General features: G+C 40.8%; 1 protein-coding gene across 4 annotated transcripts in view; it reads right to left on the reverse strand.

Annotated features, from left to right (window-relative positions):
- Positions 1–12,179, reverse strand: part of LOC148651040 (neurocalcin-delta) — a 96,281-nt gene extending 84,102 nt beyond the window's left edge. For 2 of the 4 annotated variants that reach the window (XM_088600832.1, XM_088600829.1), the window contains exon 1: positions 10,471–10,694. The gene's annotated coding sequence lies outside the window, so the exon portion shown is untranslated. Of the gene's footprint in view, positions 1–10,470; positions 10,695–12,042 lie in introns of those variants that run through there. The other 2 variants (XM_088600828.1, XM_088600827.1) reach the window with 2 other exon arrangements.
- Between the last annotated feature and the right edge of the window lie 2,829 nt (positions 12,180–15,008).

Here is a 15,008-nt window from a genome sequence, read left to right on the forward strand (position 1 = left end):
ACAATTCCAGACCCCTTTTGTATTCACGAAGGCACACGCAGAGTTCGTTCAATGGGGTGAGAAAGGCCGAGGTCATTTCTTCCGATTTGTTCCAGTCGCTGAATCGTTCGTATTGCTGCACACCACGTTACTGAAAAAAGCACACAGGGGCAACTACAGAGCCTGACCTCATCACATCCAGCACTGGGTGAAAAGAAATTCGAGGGACGGATATATTCTATTACGGTGAAACTCAAGAGAGCTAGGGGCTTTGCTAGCCATTGTGAGAAACACTAAGGCAGACATGCTGATCCATAGAGCTTGGTACGAATGTACGTGGATATCTGTCCTTGTCTGGGACCACAACCCAGATCACAGAAAAAAAAGGCTAAACGAATCAGAAGAGAGGTGTCTTGTTCTCCCACCCTGTTGTGTCTGGTTTTGAAATGGTAGCTCTAGGCAACATAATGAACAATTCTCCTTCAATTCAAACTGCTGTTTGGGGGAGAAAAAAGGCTGGAAGGGAGCAGTTCTGGAAAGAAGTATTACAAATAATAAATTTAAAAAAGCAGATTGCTACTATATCCACTGAGAAACACGTTTTTATAAAGACCACTTGAGGAAGGACTTCCAGCTAACTAGGAATTCTTTAGGGAACCAGCGATCTTGACAGACCATTCAAGTATGGACTGGGCTTAACTGTAGTACTCCAATCACCTGCGGAAGAAGAAGACATTTAAAACCAATAACAATGTGCATTTTGTGCATTGTTCACACCCTGTTACCAAACTATAGAGACCCTAAAACACTCAATCTCCTATAAATTCTTCTATTTTACAAGCCTGACAGGTAATTAAGTAGTAATAACTGAGCAACTAACCCTTTTGCATTGTTTAACAAGGCTACTAAAGCTCTATGCAAATGGACAAAAGTGCTGTGCTTAGTTAAAATCACTTAACCCTCTGCACCCATCAACAAAAGGAAAAGTGTGCTTTTAAATAGAACTAAATTACTGACAGTGATTCGAAAATGATGCTTAATGTGCTCCAGCATAAAGTAATATGCTGGGCAGTTCAGTGTCATCGTCTTCACACATTAATATTCTGACACAGCAGAGCATCACTCATGCTGTACGGAACACTCCTTTCTAAAGTGCTCCAGTTGTATAAACAAAACATTTCGCATAGATGAGTCACATTCACCATCACTCCCTGTCTGCTGCACTGGCATCCTTTCAACCTACACACTTATTTCAAGAAAAAAAAAAGTGTTTCAGTACATTATATACTTAATCTTTTCAAGAGCAGCCAGAAAACACTGACCAGAAATCTGGGAATATTTAGGAAATGGAATGACTGGAAATGGGAAGGGTAAAAAAAAAAGAGCTTTTTATTGGCAAAAGCAACTTTTAAATAAAGCACAAAAATATACAGTAGATATAAAAATGACAACCCTGTCAATAACGGAATAAGAAATTTAACCTCACACTCAACACAGAATATTTGACGTTCTTCTTTCGATATGTTAATGCACTTCATTAGGAGGGTGGCCTATCCTTTGCTTTCAGTATAAATTCTTAATAATCACAAACAAGAACTGCAACGTGACTGCATGCCTGCATATTTCTATACACCAAAGCTCAAGGCAGCTTGAGGGTAATACACCCATGATGTTTTGGGAACAGATTCTTCACCTCTTTTTCAGAACATTCAATTAAAAAAAATAAAAGACTTTGTGGTCTGCCAGTTGACTTTGTGTTTTAACACTTTCCATGTTTAAGCCATTCTCTGTTTCTAAACCCTTTCAAGCAACGTTTGACGTCACCTACAGAAGATCACCCATTCAAGGTCCTTGACAGTACATTGAAGTGGTTATAGTGAAATGCATTTCTCTCCTTTTCCATAAGACTATTCAATAAAAATGTGGAGGATGATTTCCTCTCGGCACATTGATCCTGTTTCAAAATTTGCTTTCCATTGTGTTGTACGACATAGGCTGTATCCTTCACGCCTGACAAATTAGCAGAATACTTAAAGAATTGGCAAATGTATATATCTTTTGAATACTTTTGGTAAAGAAAGACTTGAAAGATAATGAACCTGCTGTAGAAAGGTCATAACATCAGTCCTGGATTTCTCGTCTTCTGTGCTTAAATACCCCTACACATCAGCCATGCACTATACAGACATCGAAACAGCGTCTTTAAAACCATTTGTTGCAGACATTTCAATTCAAACATCTTGTTATACTTCCAAATGAGAAATTCTAAATTAGGCATCCGTGTCTTATCATATTGTGACTTTTTTTATTCAAAGTTTGGTTCTTTGTTTGGTCCAGAAATAACCAGGCATATTGTCTCAATCCAATTCCACTCCAAGATTTGAAATACCAGCACAAGCTCTGCGATCATAAACCACCATTAAAAAGAACTTGGTTGGAACTATGACAGCTTATGCGAGACATTCAGCTAAAAAAACCTTGTTTCAATAACGCAGCAAATATTCAGGACTGAATCCTACTCTACAACAGACATGAGCCAAATGCTTAATTTTAAAATTGTTTGCACGGTCCTGTTGCGAATGCATACAGTATATGTACACACCTGTGACAAGTAAAACCCGTTATATACAGCACAAAATAGACATGATGACACAGGAATGCAAATTAATGTATATTAAAGTATTTTAGTGCCGTAAAGAGGCATAGGCAAACATTTGGATTGCTTAAAACACATTCATATTCTGATACAGTCTGTATGCCATTTTGAGGGCAAGCACATATAAACATATCTACAGTAATTGAGAGCAATAGTATAATACTTGTAATCTGTCAATCACCGTATAAGTTCCACAGAAATGTGACTCTGGTCACTGTATAATAATCATTAATTATAGCCTTTCTTGAATATGTTTTTTGTTATTGTTGTTTCATAGTGGAAGTAAAAGGCACCTGTGTGGAGTAATACAGTTTGATTTAAACCTGCCACGAAACACAATATCACACAGCCTTTACCTGCTCGCCCACCATAACAAAAGCAGATTACAAGATTGCAAAATGTTATATTTTTAAATAATATTAACCTCTGTCCTGTGTATGTAGACAGCATCTATGGAAATAATACTTCTATTAAGGAGATGTCACCTAGGCCATTTTACAAATTGATTTTAAAACATCCAGTAAAACAAATCATAGGCAAATGTGAAACTACTTCATTTGCAAAAGACGTATCGGTGCTCCTTAAGAATGCTTAAATCTTGCCACTTGAAACTAGAATGAAGAGCAAATAAATTCTGGTTTATTATTGTAATGTACTGCACCTTCGCTTATCGTGCAAGAGCATCAGCGTCATGAAAGATTACACTTTTTCCCATAAGAAAGAGTGCCTGTGTGGCATTAGGAAATGAACTAGAAAAATGAAACCAAAAAAGCAGAAGAGAAATAAAAAAATGTGTCAGGTCACTATAGGCTCAGAAGCCCTTTCTGCTGACTCAAGATACATGAAAAAGACTAACCCCTTGCAAAGCACTAGGGTTAACATGTTATTCTCACAAGACTTAGAGCAACATACAAACTGGCATAATGCAGTACATCTTATACTGTATGTAGAACAGACATTTCAGGTTTGCTTTAGGCCTCTAATTTTGTCTTGTACATGCAGTTACTAAACAGATACACCAAGAATGAAAGAATCGCATGCTTTTGTACATTTTGTCTATTTACAGGTCTCCTGGGCAGTTTGTCAAATGGCATCAAGAAGCAAGAGCAGAATTATTTCAAATATTCCTAATACATACAAAATATTGATTTCATGCATACATTAAATTGCTGAAAGTTAAAGAAACAACAATCATTAAAGGTTTATTCTGGATCATGGAAAGGTAACTACGCTCGTGACATCAGTATGGGAAGAGTGAATTATTTCTACCCGGTCTGTCAAACCCACTCTTACTGTGAAAAGGGCCTGTATAACTTCCTTTGCTCAAGAGAAGGAAATTAAATGAAAATGTCATGTTTTTTCATGTCAAGGAGACCATTTAACTGTGCAATACTGCCAAATCTACTGTGCTATAACTTGCTTTGTGGAGATTTCCAATTCCTTATAGAAATGTAAACAAAACTGCACTTGAACGCCAGACACCCTTTCTTTTCGTACATGTGTTTAACAATCCTTCTCTGCCCCCTTTTTGTGCGAGTTCCCCTCTTCTGCATGATTTTTTCTACCTGTGGTTTTTGCGCTGTTCCGTTCTGTTTAATGTTACACATACAAAATTGTAAAAAAAAAAAAAAAAGAACTCCAGAAAGATTGCCAAGCAAGCGCATGAAGACTGCTGCATTTTTGTCATCTTTTCCCAACGACCACTGTTGATTTTGGAGAGCACAATGTGCACAAAACCATATTTTTAGCCACTCATTCACTATGGCCCATTCTTTTTTGGAATATGTATTTTATGTTGAATTTGGTACTTTAAAAATTCCTGGCATTCCAGGCAAAATACAGCACATGCAACGCTTTCTCGTCTAATCGCCTGTGAAAATGGTCAGAAGCAATTTTTAATTGCATTATAATGAAAATTCATTCACTTTAGGCTATCATTATTGCAATAATACAGCATATTGTCAATTTAACAAATGGCATGTGCTGAAAGAGTGCTTCTTCTCTCCCATACACCTTTTTTAAGGAGAACATTAAACGGAGAAGAGCCATAAATATTCTTCTACCTTTTATTTTGCTGGATACCCTTAAAATCCAAGAAAACGGGAATGTTCATAGGCTACTTTCACTCATTTCTGTAAGGTGAAGCTAAAACCCTTTTGTTTTCCAAAGAAAACAATGAAAACCTTAGTCATAAAATTTCAGGAACAAATGTTATCCTCAAGAACTATTGACTTGAAGATTATTTTTTTTCCCCACAGGCTTTTCTTCTCGGTTAGGAGAAAGTTTTTTGCAAGTAACTGAAGAAAGTTTATGGATGGATTCCCCAAAGTTCAGGGATACTGCCATACCTGAATCTCAGTCTGTGCAACTACCCCCCATTTGAGAATGGAAGACAGGCTTTCCAAAAGCCCCATTTTTCAAAAAATTAAAAACTACAGAGCTTCTGAGTAGACTCTACCCAGTTACTCTTGATCTCTATTCTTTTCCATGTAATATTTACAAAATGAATCGCTTACTTACAATAGGAGGACCAGAGGCAAAGGCAAAAAGTTCTGGAAGTTAGTTATATTATTTAGGAGGCGTCTGGCAGGATCATAAATTGATGTGTATTTTTAAATTGGGATCCTAGATGCTACTCTGTTCCTTTCTCAACAGCCTTCATGGTCTATCACTATGGAAACGCATTTAACCTAACCCACTTCCTTGTAGCTCACGAAACCCATTTTGATCAAAGTCTTCCGCAGAGCGACTGAAACTCAGAACTCAGCATACAGTAGAACTTGTAATCTTTTTTTTTTTACATTGCTGAAAACCACATACTGTAGCAAACTAGCATAACATGATTTTCGACAGCCATGCAAGTGACAAAAACAGGTGCTTCTAACTCATTACATTGCTGCCAGATGTCGAGCTGGATGTAACCCGATGATGGCAAGAGCCTCTTCATTATAGTTCTCTTCACTTTTGTCACACTATTCTGAAACACGTCAGATAAACAGACATTCTAGACTGAAGCGAGATGAAAGTGAGCCACCTCATGCTTTAAGAATGATAAATACCATTTAGAATTGTAATTAAATAAATTACCTGACAAATATACAAGGCAATATTCACGTCCGGTTTTCAAAATACACATTTCTTTTCCCCGGGAGACTCTGAAAAGCTCATGAAAGGATTACCAGCCCTTCAAAGTACGTTTCCAAAACCAACCACACAGCCCACTGGATGCTATTAATTGTTAGTATTAATAATTAATATAAACAGCTTTTCATCCTATAGTACCTCAAAGCACGAAACATAAATGAGAGAACCTTCTTCAGCCACTACTGAGGAGCGGCACCCATCGGCGCGACGTCTCCTGCCATTTTGTGCCAGCAGTCCTACTTCACAGCCGATTAGGTTACTGCCCTGTCCGGATTAAGGGAAGGGACTGTCAGCAGGACAAATATTAGCTTTGCAAAAAGTAAGACGCTGGGGTTAACACCCTTACAAACACCCGTAATAACATCATGACAATGAGAAGAAAAAACACTTCCTTTTTTTACACCCCTCATTCATCTGATAATATACCGAGAAAGAAACACTTCTCTTATAGATGACCACAAGAAATGTACAATTGTTAAGAAAAGATATTTTTTGCAGTCGGCGCACCGCCATTGCATCCACCCATCCGTTTTCCCAACTGCTGTGCCCAATTCAAGGTCCCAGGGGAGCTGGAGCCTATCCCAGCAAGCAACAGGCGCGGGGTGAGGTCCGCCCTGGATGTGATGCCAGCCCATCGCAGGGCAGACCCAGGCACGCCCACACTCACACAGCCGGGACCTGCCGGCATGTCTCTGGACCGTAGGAGGAAACCAGAGCGCCTGGAAGGAAACCCACACGAACACAGGGAGAGCACACAAGACCCCATGCAGTGGAGTCAATCTCCCCACCATCGCATGACAGAGGTCAATGTGTCATGTTCACATGAACAACATGGCTCATCAAGAGGGCGCTTTGCTGTGATGAAAGTGACAGGCCTGTAGCACACAGCCACTACTAGAAGTATTACAAGCTGTACATCCCTGACATGCGATTTGACCCAGGTTCGGAAGCTGTCTAGTGGGATTCTGTCTCATTCCTTCATTACAGCCTGGGCAAGACCGCCCCTTTCCCCTTGCCTGTGTTCAGCTGATTACTGTAACTTTAAAAGAACTTGTGAAATCACCTAACTTACTGCTTTTGTGATTTTAGAAACTTCAATCAAGGTTTCACTCAGACACCACCCCCTAAACCAAAATAGAAACAGTTTGTTTCCATATCTCATTCAGTATCTTCTAGACCAGAGCTACTGTACTACTCCAACCCATTCCACTGCAGTACGCTTGAAACCACCAGCTTCTTAATTTACTCATTTTAAACGCAACATTTAATATGCTAGCTGTAGCAACATAGTGTAATGTGGTAGAGTAGAGGGGCTACAAGCTGATCAGCCCTGTTCTGGACTTTCGGAATAGGTAAAGAACTTTTTTAATTCTTAGAAATCTGCTTTTTTTAAAGCACAAAATGTCTGGTCTCTGTGCACTCACCGGTGCTATATTATACTCTACTGAACCCACGCATTTCGCTTATCATATTAATTACATTTCCAGAATGTTTAAAGCAATGATCCCCCTTTACAATACTTAAGCATTTATGTTGCGTCATCAAATTTGGCAGTGTGCAGTTCAGTATAATTTATATCATCCATCTCTGCTCCCGGAGACACAATCCAGGTAACCATTAAAGTGTCAATGTCTAAAAACTCCTAACAATTTAAATTGAATTATTTGTAGATAGAGATACAAGAGATACCTTAGCTGAGCATATTATTTCCTTAATGGATCAATAAGTTACAAGTTTTCCTAGTTTTTCTGCCAGATTGGGGATCTGTGGGATCACTTTTGGCGATACCCATTTTATTATAATAATGAAAGCAAGCTGCATTTATTATTTTAAAATAGGTGGCTGAGGTTTTCGTTTTTTTTTTACCTTGACAATCATTTTAACAAAATCTTCCATAAAACTATATTTTTAATCAATACTAATACCTCTGTCAAATTAGACACTTGACAGAACAGCGATTGTTTATATTATTTTCTGATGCTCAAGTTTCATTCGTTCATGATCATTTACAGTATATTCAAAACCTCAGCACTTTCAGAGAATGACATCAAACCACATACCTACTAAAGCAGAGTTACAGTGGTCAAATGACAAAAAAAACGTTTTCAGTATAGATAAGAGGGATAAAAATGCAAACGTTGGGAAATTGGCAACCAAATCAGCCTAACCCTTCTTAAAAAGGCTTTTTAGCAGCACCAGCTATTTACGATTTTATTTTCTGCTTTATACTGAAGGTTTCAAATTTCTGCATCCAAACTTAAAATGTTTTGCTATTAAAGAGTCCTCTGTAATTCTTCCCATCTTCTCCAATTATGTGAAGTTTACTTTAAGCCACTTTTTTTGCCTCTATGGATTCATTAGCTCTTAGATGCCAACACTGAATAAAATGAGGCTTGTGGAGCTGTACTGGTATGAGATTAAATAAAACATTATTCAGAAACAGTCACTAGCTGCCTTAAATGAAGAAATAACTACAACATGTTTGTTTTAACTCTGCCAGGGTCTGGAAGCTCTGAATATTATGAACCATCCATTTCATTAACAGAATCTCTCCTCCTACCAAACACTTGCTTATAAAATAAAATAGCTTAAGAAGCTAACATTTATCTGCACACACCAAAATCAATTCTGCACATGTTTGTTCTACACAAACCACAAAACATTGCAATGCCCCTTGCCAGAAGAGATACAGATCCAAACAGGATTTTAAACAAAACAGCTTCAATGCAATGAAAGACCTGTAGTAACTGCCCTGCATATTTTAACCCATGTTTCTTCCTCAGAAAAAGGTGGTTGTGGACAAGGTGAAAGGACCCCTGAGATATCAAGAGAAAAGTGATCTACTTTTGGCACCGATAGATTTCTGGAAATAATGCATTTCAAGGCCTCCCTTCAGCACTGTTAAGGTGTGTTCAGCGCATAATCGGTGCTTTGAAAGACAAGGCAGCCCTTTAAAAGCTGGACAGGACCTATGACTGTGAGTGGGAGAAGTGCTTAATGAAAAGAGAAGCAACATAACTGTGTGCTAAGACCACAATCAAACACTCACAGATGACACCCTGCGTGCCAGAAGTACAAACTGTAAGAACTGAGTCTGCCACTAACGGCTGAGGCAGAGGATGTCACAGTGGCATAGTGGTTAGCACTGCTGTCTTGCAGTGCTAGAGCTCTGGGTTCAAATCCTGGGGTACTATCTGTGTGGAGTTTGTATGTTCCCCCCCCTTGCTCAGATTGGTTTCCTCCTTGTGCTGTTCTCCCCTCCACAGTCCAAAGATGCAAATAGGTGAACTGGCTTCTGGAAAAACTGGTCACGGTGTGCGTCTGTATGCGTGTCCTGCCAATGGACTGGCATCCCAGTCAGGGTGTACCCTGCCTTGCACCTGTTGCTTGCTGGGATAGGCACCGGTGCCCCCGTGACCCTGCACTGGATACGAGCGGTTAGTAAATGGATCGATGGGGTGTGGCAGAACATCAAAAAGTCTGAGACTTTGACCTAAATCAATGAGGTCATTATGTCGTTTATGATGTCGATAAAATCACTGGCACGGCTCCTAGAATATACTGCATCCTAAGATGAGTTTTTAAAAGAATAAAAACAAAAACGCACAGCAACTCTATGTTAACGAGGCACAATCCCCCTCACGTAATGTAAAAAGTCCGAATTCATTGAATTACTAACGGTGAAATGTGCCTGGTATAACCGTTCACATTTAACAACCTGGAGTTGTTAAACAGCGGTCTGTCCAGCGTGCAACACCAGTGTATAGAATAATTTACAGACCGTTGCAACGCTTCTATGGACCAGTTCACTGCAGGCGAATTTGTCGCGAGTTCCACCATTTCCAGCCCTTTAACTTTTACACCCCACCCGCAATATCTAACCCGATCGCTTTGTCACGTGTTCAAGCGTAACAAACCCCCTTTTTTTTTTAAAGTTGAAAGGGGCAGTTTTTTTTTCCCCCCCAACTAGGAAAACAAATGTATGTAAAAGACGACGGCACTTCCCACTCACACTAATTGCAGGCAGTTATCTGCAATTATCTTGCAACTATATCTGCGTTATATTACAATCAAACGCATCTAACGAAGTAAAACATGTTTTGTAAGCGCGCAAAATCTAAGAGACAGGGTAATTAATTCAGGGGCTTTAGTTAGGGTAACACGCAGTGAAGTGAACTGAATGCATCCACTGTACCGTGAGTTAACTGTGACAGTATCGCATAACCGGACACCCCCGACACGATCACTTATTGCAAAGACTGCTGCAGCCGAGGAGGAACGGCAGAGGCGTTCATATCTGCGAGCAAACTGGATTTTATTTCACAGGCTGCAGGTGGCTGCCGAGGGGGGAAAACAATATGTAATCTGGGTCATGCAAAGATTCGTCTTTGTGATTAGCCTCTTTAAATAAACTGCACAATCCGATCGCTTTACTTTCTCCGGGCTGCTCACTGCACAACACTCGCTCTGCACAGCCTTCTCCCCTGCACAACGGATGAGGGCGGTCGCTTCAAAGAAGGAAAACACAACTTTCTCCCCTGAGTCTGCCACTGAGAACTGTCGCGGTTTCCCTAACCCCTCCAGCCCCCATCGCACGCACGCAATTTCCCCGCATAGCAAAGAGTTGTATAAAAAAAAAACACACAGCAAAAAAAGATGTTTATGTGTGGATGTGGAAGAGGAAAACTTACTCTGTTCGGTTTCGGCCTTGCATACACGCAATCTTGGGTAAACAAAAAAAAAACCCAGTCAAGGAAAGAGCAACACTGTTGTTCACAATCTCCCGGGCCAATTGGACTTGGAGAAAGCGGGCTCCTCGTTATCGTGTATCTCTTCGCTGCTCTGCGTGGTGAAGAAGAATATGCGAGACACCCCCCTCCTGATGACGTCACTCCGTCGCGAGAGGGAGGGGAGCACGAAGCGCGCTTAAGCTATTTTATTTTATAAAGACCGCAAACTCCCCCGGCTGCGACCGGTACCGGCACCAGGGTTTCCAGACTAAACCCACCGTGTCCTGCCCGACTTCCTTTTCGCTTAATTTCTCACGTACGCCCCCCCCCTGTTCCAGCGTTATAACTAACCTTCGTCGTCTTCCACCCCTTGCCCTCATTAAGATGAAGACTAATGTTTCGGACGTTTGTGTGTCAGACCAGCGAAGCAAAGCCTACTTTTAAGGCTGGGAGGTCTCGTATTTTTTTTTTAAAAAGAGCAAGACTATAAAACTTCAAAATACAAATGTAAAGGAACCTTTAAAGTGCAGCAACACTTTAAATACTGTGATATAAGCGCCTAGAGGCTGCTAGGAGGATGTTCACTAGAGATTTCCTCTAACTTAAGCCAAATAAATTGCAATTATATATATATTGAAATACGTTCGAACGTCACATTTTAACACTTCACACATCGTATTTCTCGATGGATATGATCGAAATAATTAGCATTTTGCTGAAGGTAAGAAGAACACACGAGCTGGTATCAAGCTGGTACAAAAATATAATATAATAATGGTATACATCATTTTCCAGCAGACTGACAAGGAGTGGGAGCAAAGCACACGATCATCTTCTGATCATAGCGGACAGACGCTGTGAAGGTAATAAATACAGTTACAGTACCTCCATCTAGTGGAGTGAAGAATAACATTAGCAGTTGTATTCTGCACTTCCTGGGTGTTCTTTGTTGAAGAAAAACAAATAAAAATATATATTCCGTCACATGCGGCTACTTTCAACGAGTATTTACAGTTGTGAGTCATACTTTACACTATGGGACATGCAAGCATATAATGTATAGCCAACACAGCATGCTGAGTCTGTAGTCAATACTGAATAAAGGCTTTTTGCGCATCAATAAACCCACAAAATTATGTTTTCTTACTGCACGTTCCCGTTAGTGATATGCAGCCTTTTAAAGATAATTGTACAACGTTAAACGCATTAATGTTGATCTGCCGTATGCCTTGTCGCATACGTCTGTGTATGTGTAATGTTTACTGTCCTGAAGCTGGGACAATGTCTTTTCCTTTCAAAGTCGCTTTTTAGGGAATCAGAAAGTGTTACCGCCCATACTGCGGCACACCTGCGGTTTGGGGGTGTCGCAGAAAGCGAATTTATCTTCAGGTCTCACAAAAGCAAAGCCCCAAGGTACAAAACCAGCCTTTCAAAATAAATACACTGTGAGGAAACAATGCAAAACCACCAAGACAGAATGAAAGCCTAGACTTCCTCAGCCTCTATCAATAAACGGGCTACTGAGCTGCTTACCAGCTTTCGCAGTAAAGACTCTTTGACGTCTTCCAAAGATACTCACTTCAAAAACTCCCAATTCCTAAGTTTCACATGGTATTTAGTATTCAAACAACAAATCAAACCATCTTAACAGAGCTTCAATTTCCGGTGTTTTTAAATAAGGGCGGCAGCTCACGCCCCACACAGCATTCTGGGAAATGTAGTTCATGCACAGGATCTCCATCTTGTCTGGACCTACCGCCCTTTTGCAGTGCAGAGATTTACAATGCAATTATTTATTATTTATTCTCTAGTTGTGTCAGATATTACCAATGTAAATGAAAACCACGTTTAATCTTTGTATGGTTACAGTATGCCTGAAATATGACTCCAAAGCTCTTTATCTTCTGAAGTTGTAAAGCCTGAACTACTGTACATATGCCTAGCAGGAAAGTGCTGAACAGAGGTATTGAAATCGAGGTACAAATTTCCTAGAGGGTCCCAAGTAACACTCTAGAAGTACCTGTCTGGATGTGGTTATTACAAATGATACAACATGCGGCACCATATTGTAGTAAGCATTGAAGTAATGTCCCAAGCTGATTTAAATAGATTGTTTTTTACATCTGTGGTCTCCTATTCAAGAGCCAAAGTTTTCCCTTGGCTTATTGTGAGAATTTGAAGACATTATGCCTTCATTTATCTTACAGTATGCTTAATTATCCAAGGTTGCTTTTTATTCAATGGTCTGCAGACACTTTGGAGATGTTACTTTGCCTTACATTTTAAGCTATCCCAGTAGACATACAGAGACTGCGTCAGTGCTGGCCCACTATTAGACAGGCCTAAAATTGTTGCAACACACACATGGAGAAAAAAAAACCAGTGGGATCTCCGAAGCGTAGTATCATAGTCGAAATCCAAGCTCCTACGTGTATCACACTACAGCCCTCACTATATACACAAGAGCGTGTAGGTTTGGGAGATTGGGTTTGAACTAGCAGTTATCACCATCCACCTTGAAGAAAATGAGCAGCAATCATTCACATTAAGCAGATTTATGTGTCAATGAGCTGAGCTCCAGATGTATAAAAGAGTGACTTCATTGTGACGTTCTTTGCGCGTGGGACGAAAGTCAGTGGTTAGAGGTGGGATAACTAACCAATGGGACAAACCAGTCCGACCAGCCAACCAAACCAGCTGCCTACTGTTGTGGCAGGGCTCAGGGGCTCAGTAAATATAATCCAGTCCTGGACTTGTCATGCTATGACTGGCCCAATGTTTACTGATTACCTGTGAACTACGGAGAAATGCTCATTCCTGGCTGCACCCATGGGTACATACGCAAAGCAAATTACATTAACAGATTAAGGGGGATTTAAAAGGCAAAGCTTGTTTCAGTGAATGCAAGCTTATCTTCTTGGGAGGGGTCTGATGATACCGCCAAGTCTGACAAAGGACTGGTGCACACCCTCGTCACAAGACCTCTTCTGAGGTCTGTCACAAACCTTTTCACCTTTTTTACTCACCTGTTGCCATAAAACCCCTGACAAAGTCACTTTCTTTGTATTTTTATATGGAATGTAAAAATTTGTTGCCATAAAACCCCTGACAAAGTCACTTTCTTTGTATTTTTATATGGAATGTATCGTTACAGTGTCGTACCAATGTATGTATGGGTAGATTTGTGTCTGTCTCATCTGTTGTGAATCCAACAGTCTAGTCGTTATGTTTGTTCCATCACGCTGTGACTGTCAGGCCAGACAACCCTCCCTAGAGGGCGCTCCATTACTCACGTTATCATTCCTGTCATTGTCGTTAACTCCCCAGGTGTACCTTGTTACTAACCCTTTACAATTTCTTGCATTAGGAATTTTTGCATACCCCAGCTTGCTCTCCATGAGTCACACAGAGACAGAGACAGGGAGAAAAGCTTGGGGTCAGAGCGCAAGGTCAGCCATTGTACAGCGCCCCTGGAGCAGCTGGGGTTAAGGGCCTTACTCAGGGGCCCAACAGAGTAGGATTCCTCTGCCGGCCGCAGGATTTGAACCGGCAACCTTCCAGCCACAGGCACAGATCCTTAGCCACAGAGCCACTGCTCCGCCCCCGATTTTGTGTATTATTTAAAGACTAGCTCCTTCAGTCCTCGGGGCTCAACATTAGGGTAAGCACGTCGCGAGGCCCGCCTGGCACCAGGATACCCTACGTCTGTCTCCTGAGGACACAGGCCTCATCCCCGACACCTCCTGCTTCCTGAGCCCGGGGTTTGGGGGATCTCGCCCACATCACCCTCGGATCTCCATGTTTTGTCTGTTCGTGTTTTCCCCCTTCCCAGGGGATTTTAACCTTGTCACGTCCCAGGATGGATTACTCGCTGATGGACTCCCGGACTGGGCCCTGACCTGCCTTTGGACCCTTTTGGATTTGGATGCGGTTCTTTGTCTCCCCCGTTCACTGTCTCGCAGACTGTCACTGTTATTTTGTGCACTATTAAACCCCTGTGTGTTTTCCCATACTACGTCTTCTGTTTTCTCCAGCTCTTACCACATCGCATGGGGTCTCCTACAAGACCCGACACGGGCATCTGTCCGTGGTCATAACAGTGATGGGTTACAGACCCTGACTCATCTCTGCTTTAAATGGAAATTTCCTTCCTGTCCATCAGTTGGCGCCAGGGAGGATATCGGAGTATTGAACGGACACTCCTGGTGTAGCAGGTTATTCTGTTTAAGTCTAGTTTTGAGTCTGTGTGATAGTAACACAGGATGGAGTTTGTTCATTCTTCAATGGAATGTCTTTTTTCACCTCTTTTTTTTACAAGTATTTTCTTAACAAAGAGCACATTAAGTAAACAAACACCTTTTTTACACAATCCTTTGGTCTTTTTCTTATGACTCCTGGACCCACCTCTGAGATTATAAATCAGTAATTCTGGTCTCAGGTTTTTTTTTTTTATCACACTGAGTATGTAGTGCTTAACCCTAGAGGAAAGTTAACACAAT

The sequence above is a fragment of the Lepisosteus platostomus genome, chromosome 12 (genome assembly GCF_059453375.1).
Source record: "Lepisosteus platostomus isolate fLepPlt1 chromosome 12, fLepPlt1.hap1, whole genome shotgun sequence".
Lineage (NCBI taxonomy): Eukaryota > Metazoa > Chordata > Actinopteri > Semionotiformes > Lepisosteidae > Lepisosteus > Lepisosteus platostomus.